General features: G+C 38.9%; 1 protein-coding gene across 2 annotated transcripts in view; it reads right to left on the minus strand.

Annotated features, from left to right (window-relative positions):
- CCDC186 (coiled-coil domain containing 186) overlaps positions 1 to 7,287 on the minus strand; it is a 44,101-nt gene extending 36,814 nt beyond the window's left edge. Inside the window, exon 1 of one of the 2 annotated variants that reach the window (XR_008378962.1) lies at positions 7,103 to 7,279. The gene's annotated coding sequence lies outside the window, so the exon portion shown is untranslated. Of the gene's footprint in view, positions 1 to 7,102 lie in introns of both variants that reach the window. The other variant, XM_053585445.1, reaches the window with a different exon arrangement.
- Positions 7,288 to 7,515: the final 228 nt, after the last annotated feature.

Raw genomic sequence — 7,515 nt, forward strand, 5'->3', positions numbered from 1 at the left:
GGGATGAGACAGTACCATGGCAAAAGGTCACCAAAACAGGCAAGAGGTTGAAGTGTGTCCTACACTGGCTCTGTCACAGTGTGATTGCCCTGTGAAGTGCATCTGCAGTGCCTCTAACAAAACCCATGTACAGAACCCAGGTAATGAAAGCTCTGCCTCTGCTAGTCAGTCCTCTTCCCCCAGATGGAAAGGGGCTATTTAGAAAATGGAGACAAGGAGGTCTTCATTACACTTCTTCAAATCAAACTGATATGAACTAACAGCTTTAACTTTTCTCCGGGGAGAATAAGTTTGTGACTTTGGCTTTTCTTTTTTTTTAATAATTGGAACCCATCTTAATTTCTGGAATTTTCTCTAATAACCAAAAATGGCAGAAAAAATTTTAACATAATGAGTTACTACATTTCAGAGGACAGTTAAAGGGACAGGAGTGTTTTCTACAGTATGGCTGGAAGTCCATTAAAGAAAAAAATAAAACTATTTTGTTTATATTTCAGAATTGAGATTCCTCAAATAAAATGGTTGTCCTACTTTTCCAATCCTATCTCTCAACACATTCCTAAAATCCTAGCACTTCATTTTACTAGCCTGACCAGTCTACTCAGGTCTCCCCAAATAATTCCAAGGCTTTGCACCCATCTACAATGTTCTTCCCTTTAGTCTATCTAAAGCCTAATTATTTTAAAGGACTGATTCTAATATCACATCTTCTGCCAAATTCCCTCACTGCAAGCACAAAAGTAATCTCTTAGGTAAATTAAGACACTCCATTCATACTCGTCAAGCACACCACAGCCTTTCTTGTGACATTTTTGGATGGGTATAAATGGTATTTGCAAGAAGGAAGAATCTCACTCTGAACTAAAGCAAACTCCCTAAATCTAAAACAATAATAACAGACAAACATAACTAATACATTTTTCTACTACATTTACCCTCAGTTTTGCAAATGTAAGCCAGTTTTGTTTTGTTTGAGACAGAGTCTCAAGCCGTTACTCTTGGTATAGTGCCGTGGCGTCATAGCTCAGAGCAACCTCCAATTCTTGGGCTCAAGCAATCCTCTTGCCTCAGTTTTTCTGTTTTTAGTAGAGACAGGGGTCTCACTTTTGCTCAGGCTGGTCTCAAACTCCTGAGCTCAAGCAATCCACCCACCTCAGCCTCCCAGAGTGCTAAGATTACAGGTAAGAGCCCCTGCACACAGCCAATCCAGTGGTTCTTAATGAGGATAGGATCTGGACCAAACAGCATTTAGTGAGTTGGAAACATGTTGCAGGATGATTTTTAATCTGCAGGGTAATGCAGAACAAAAATGTGTCTCACATCCTGCAAGACATTCATCTAGATTAAAAACTATTTACAAATTACCTTAGAATCTATTTTACACATTATCCTCCTGTAAATTAAGGAAGACTTAGATTAAGCTCAAAAGCAAGTACCTTCTATACTTTCTTTAATATGCCCATGATCTTTAAAAAATAATCATGCAAATTGGCATCTAACAACCACTTAGCTTGCAAAGTTAGTTTTCTGATGCTCATATGAATACTTTTTGAAGACCAGAGGAAAAGGAGAGGTAGTTAACAAAGATCTATGTTTATATACGTAACGAAACCATTACCAAAGATTAAGTAACAGCACAGAGGGCTAGCAAATGGGGAAGATAAAAAAAAAAAAAAAAAAAAAAAAATCAGCATTATTATGTCCATGATTAACAAGGGGAAAAAACAGTCAGCTGAGTCCTCCTGTAGGCCTTCAGTTGGCAATGCTGATGCAGGTGAATTTGATTGCTACCCGGGTGTTTTCTCTTGGTGATGAGGGTGGGAGCTGTCATCAAAGATACTGAGAATAGAATAGCCTACTAGTAGACTAAAGGGGGAGGTTGTAAAACTAGTCTTTTATTTACAAGATTGTCTTGATTTAAAAAGTGCTTGTACAAATTAAATTCACACTCATATACACTAATTACAAGAATAGAGTACAGTCTATGCCTTTTTTTTTTTGAGGGAAAAAAGAAATAGGTTACTTTGACTTTTTAGTAACACTTAGTCATTAAGGGAAATACTGTATTTAAAACAGCACAGTCACAAAACTCCTCTTAATTCAAGCACGTTTTTTAATCCCCAGGGTTGTTTCTGTTTCTGACACAGTACTACAGGACCAATTCACACTTCAAAATTGTTTCTGTAGGTGAGAACTGGTTTCGCTCTTGCTGGAGCTCATCAGCTGTAGGCAACTGGTCAAGAAACAATTCTTCTTTGCCTTAAGCCAACCATCACCTCCACCTTGGATTTTATTTCTTATGAAAGAACTCTTATTTTTACAAAATTATTTCTATACACGAGCCTTATAAATGAAAACACTTTTTCTAACAGCTTTTGGTTTTATTTCCTGTTTTTCCACAAATTAGCACTTACAAACAACAAAAACCTTGGGTTTATTCAATAAATTTTATTCTGCAAATACAAAGGAATCCAATCCACAGGTTATTTGGTAATAAGTTATCAAACAAAACAAGCTTCATACAAAGGCATCAAGTCAGGAATACACTTCCAAACTAGATGTTAATTCATTCATTCACCACATATGTACTGAGCAACTATTACTATCCTAAGAGTTGGGAATATGGAAGGAAATAAAACAGACACCCTCATGGGGCCTATATTCTGGTGCAGCCGGCCAATATATAAAGTCTGTTTGTCAAATCTTTTACTCCTTGTGTTCTGCTACCAATAAACACTAAATCATTACAGATTATATAGTATTTAACATTATATTTTATTTTGAGGTCTACCATCAGAAGCTATACAAAAAAAAATGCATGAGTGTTTTAAATCTAATGGAAAAACATTAAGTCTAATAAACATTATGATGTAAAACTATACATTTTTGAATGATAAACTGTACCATTCAAGTCCTAAGCAATGCCAGCTGTATACTTCTCAAGTAACAACCACTAAGATAAGCAAGTTGAGCCTGTGAGACCACTCCTGGTTTTTAACATAATGGTTTACTGTCCTCTGTAGGAAAAGTATGTCAAATGTTTTGTTTTTTTTTTAAACATGTCTCCAAATACACGTCAAAAGCAGCATAAACAAAAGAATAAGTTATCTTCCTGACTAGTTCTAATAAGACTCTGACATGACAATTAAAGTCAGAAGCAAAAATCAAATCGAAACAGTATCCACACAGTCCAATATAACCTGCTCACAACCCCCTACTAGCTGATTTATTTTTGAGACTATGTCGTTTAGGTAGAGTGCAGTGGTGTCACCAGCTCACCGCAACCCAACCTCGAACTCCTGGGCTCAAGGTATCGCCAGACTAATTTTTTCTATTTATGGTAGAGATGGAGTCTTGTTCTGACTGATCTCAAACTCCTAACCTCATATCTCAATCCCCCAAAGTGCTAAGATTATAGTTGCAAGCTACAGCACTGGCCCTGATTTTTGATAGACTTTTACTTTAAAAAACAAATACTTTCCTGGAAAAACCTTTCTAAAAATAACAGGATGAAAAAGAATCTGTGTAAGAAACATGAAAACTCTGTTTCACATGATGAAAATACCTGACACTGAAGTTTCATGTAATGTGAATTTATGCAGATCAAATTCTTTTAAAAGATAAAAATTAAACTGGCTATTTCAAAGAACTCTAGATTAAGTCTACAAAAAGAAGAAACAATTTTTATAGTAGTCACATCTTAATTTTGTAATAAAATGTAACATTCAGTTTCGTTTCAAGTGGAACACAGCACTAGAATTTTAAAAGTTGTCTTTACTTCAACAGTTTAAAAAGTGTGTGACTTGAGGCCAAGGTCAATTAACCCTGTGAGGCATTGTTTAGCTTTACACCTAAGACTCAGGGCAGGGCGAATTTTGTGGCATATGCATTGTATCACACACACACACACACAAATGTCAAAAAAAGACCCAGGGCGGCGCCTGTGGCTCAAAGGAGTAGGGCGCCAGCCTCACATGCCTGAGGTGGCGGGTCCAAACCCAACCCCGGCCAGAAACAGCAAAAAAAAAAAAAAGACCCAGGTGCTACGGGAACTCCTGAAAGGATCAAATCCTAAACAGGATAACAAAAGAATGAGCAACCAACGTCCATTAAGAGGCCAGGAAAAAGAGTGTCAGTAGCCACATTATTTACCATATTACCAAGTTATAACATATATATAATGTCAGTTTGGTACCTTAGATCCAAGCAATTTTACACACATTAATAAAATTTTAAAATACCAAAGCATGGCTCCGTGCCTGTAGCTCAAGTGTCTAAGGCACCAGCCACATACACCAGAGCTGGCAGGTTTGAATCCAGCCCAAGCCTGCCAAACAATGACAACTACAACCAAAACATAGCCAGGCGTTGTGGCAGGTGCCTGTGGTCCCAGCTACTTGGAAGGCTGAGGCAAAAGAATCTCTTAAGCCCAAGAGTTGGAGGTTGCTGTGAGCTATGATGCAGGGTGACAGCTTGAGGCTCTGTCTCAAAAAATAATAATAATAATAATAAAATAAAATACTAAAACAGAAAGTTGTTAAGACAGAAATCTTAATTTGAAGTTACTTGTATAGATCAACATTTGCACTTTAATAAGTATTTTCAGATCATGAAATATGAAAACTAAAAGAATAAAACAGGTCAATAGTTCTTTTGAGAAAAGAAGGCTAATAACTAAAAAATAATTTTTTAAAGGTATGTAAGTTGTGAGTTTGCCTTATCTTAAATCGTTTTGGTTAAGGTTTACTTTGTGAAGCCACCTTTGGCCTGGGTTTGGTAAATTGTTATGATGTAGTTTATGAGAAACTTAAATTATTCATTAGCACTTACTACATGATCAATCCTACAGTAGACTATCACTTCATGTGTCTTAATGAAAGATGTTAATAAGAAATATACTCACAATCCAATCAAAACTATGGTGGGGTTGATTTCCATTTTTTATCTATTGCCCCTTCACACCAATATTTTTCCTTTTGTTTACTTCTTAACCCAAATAAATTTTTAAAATCTCAGTATAGTTGAGAAAGTTCAAAAAATTCAGAAACAACATAAGATTAGAAGGTCATTTACAGATTCAAATTATCCATGACCCCACTGCTGCCCCTAAAATGAATAATAAATGTAACATTGGATAGTGTAAGCCCAGTGGTATATTTATGAGAAATTCAAGAATGGGCTTTTATTACTTAAAGATACAGATAAGAGGCAATAGAAAAACTCAGTTTTATCAACAAAATAAACAAACTCAGAACTTCAGGTTTAGGATTCTTTAACATAAAACTGTTAGATGAATTTGAGAAACTAGTACACATTACTATTCTTCAAAGGAAAAGATGATTTTGTAAATCTCTAAATAAGGCTGCTTCCTACTTCAACCCATCATCTTTCCTAAAGCATATACGGCACTATTTTACCTTCACTTCGTGATGTCAGCAGATAGCTGTAAATACATGTTTTTAAACTGAATATACTAGGCAATCATCATCAGTTATGTTGCCATTGTATAGCATCAAAGGGCAATTTGTTTATGAGTAAAAGACTAAAAGGCTGGAGTGGTCACTGTGCTTCACACTAGCCACTCCTTTCTGCTGGCAATAATAAAATTCTGAAAGGCCAATAACACTTTATTGAATCTCCACCATTTAAAGACCCCTAAATTCATATGCAGTTAATTTGAACTAGACTAGGCCTCTAAAAAAAATAAAATCAATATAAACAAAATCCACACACCTCCAAGAAAATTCTTCAGTAATTATAATGCTTGCCTATAATATGGTAAAAAGGAGTTTTAATTTTTATTACAGCAAGATTTGTAAACTACCTGGTATCTTCAATGAATTTGCAATAACATGAAAACACCAAAAAGAAAAGAAAAGAACTAGGCCAATCATCACTGTGTTTTGTGTAATGATACATAAAGGTTGAAAAGTAGATGCAAGGGAACAGTGTACTTTATACACAGAGATAGTTCAGTTTCTCTATCACTGGCTCAGGAACCTCAATCTTTCCCACAAGATCAACACCCAACAAATAGGAAGGTGTAGTTCCTAGTTGGGAAAGCCACACCCACAACTAGCGTACCTAACCATTTAACAAATTACCTTTTTGTTTTGAACGTACACAGTACATCTGTTGAAACATTGTTCTACTGTACATTTTCCTTAGAAAATCACCAGCCTATCATTTTGGAAGAAATAACAAAGTTGGGCATCAAAAGAACATGACACACATGCAGAGAAAACTTTCCAGTACTTGGGATTGTACTGCATATTTTTACTATACTCCCTCTTCTCATTCCCACAGGTAGCAACAAGACTAGCAAGTGAAAGCAGCAAGATTCTAACCCAGATGCTCTGACTCCAAATCGAGGCCTTTACCCTCTAAAACAAAATCAAGACTTGAACATCAGTCTAAGTTGTTAAACGATTAACAGCTGGGAAATAATTCAACCTGCACTGTTCTCCAGGATTGCTACTTGGGGGCATGTGGAAGGAGGTTTGTTTTGTTTTTTTACCATTTTACACACTTGATGAAGACATAAATTTGAAATTCCTTATCAACCACGGTTTATGAAATGCCCTGGTGTCCTTGAAAGACAACATCAAAACAAAGAATCATTATCTCTCCTAACCGTAACCTCCAAAAATCATTTCTAAGGAACTTAAAATCACAGTAATGGAAGGGGGTAACATGTAGCCACAACAGTAAATATAAAACACTTAGTCAACTTGGAGACGAAACGTGAACTAGGTGATTGAGTCTAAGAAAGATCCTCGAGCAGATGGGGCTTAGCAGCAGTTCACACTCACATCCCAGGCCCAAATTCCGTCGCTCTCGAGATACAGCCCTCAAGACCCTGCCGACCCTTCTCTGCCGTCTTCCACCCCTGGCATCCTGGAACCCGAACGCAGTAGGGAGAAGGGGGCTCCGAATCCCGCGCCCCAGCCCTCACCTTCACGCCCCTGACGCCAGAGCGGTCAGGCTGGGAACCCGCTCGCCCTCGCCCCGGGACGGGCAGGACAGCGCAGGAGGTTGGCAGACCCAGCCCGGCCGCCACCGCCACTCCCGGGCTCCCCCCGGGCGCCCCTCTGGCACTCACCGCACTTTTCTCAGCCTCAGGCCACGCCCTAACGAAGCCGCTGAAGTTCTAGCTTAGGAGCCAACTTCTTCATAGCGGGGTCCGGCAGAACAGGAGTGGGAGGGAGAGATAGCAGCAAGGAAGAGAGCCGTCACTTCTCTCTCCACCGCAGTTTCCCGGAGCACCCGCGGAGCTGACACATCAACAAAGATGGCGGAGACGCCGAAGCCGGCTCGGCTACAGCTGAGGGGGCGGGGCTCCCTGAGGGAGCCAATCGGTACGGCGCAGCTGGCGTGACGCGACGCACCTAGAAATTCCCCGGTTACCTATCTGCAGTGGGAGGGGCTGGTGGAGCACCGCCTTCTACCTCGCGGCCCAGGGAGGCCCCGCCCCACACTCAGCAGGCTGGGCTCCTGTGTCCCTGGGAACCTGGA

Source organism: Nycticebus coucang, chromosome 3, assembly GCF_027406575.1.
Source record: "Nycticebus coucang isolate mNycCou1 chromosome 3, mNycCou1.pri, whole genome shotgun sequence".
Lineage (NCBI taxonomy): Eukaryota > Metazoa > Chordata > Mammalia > Primates > Lorisidae > Nycticebus > Nycticebus coucang.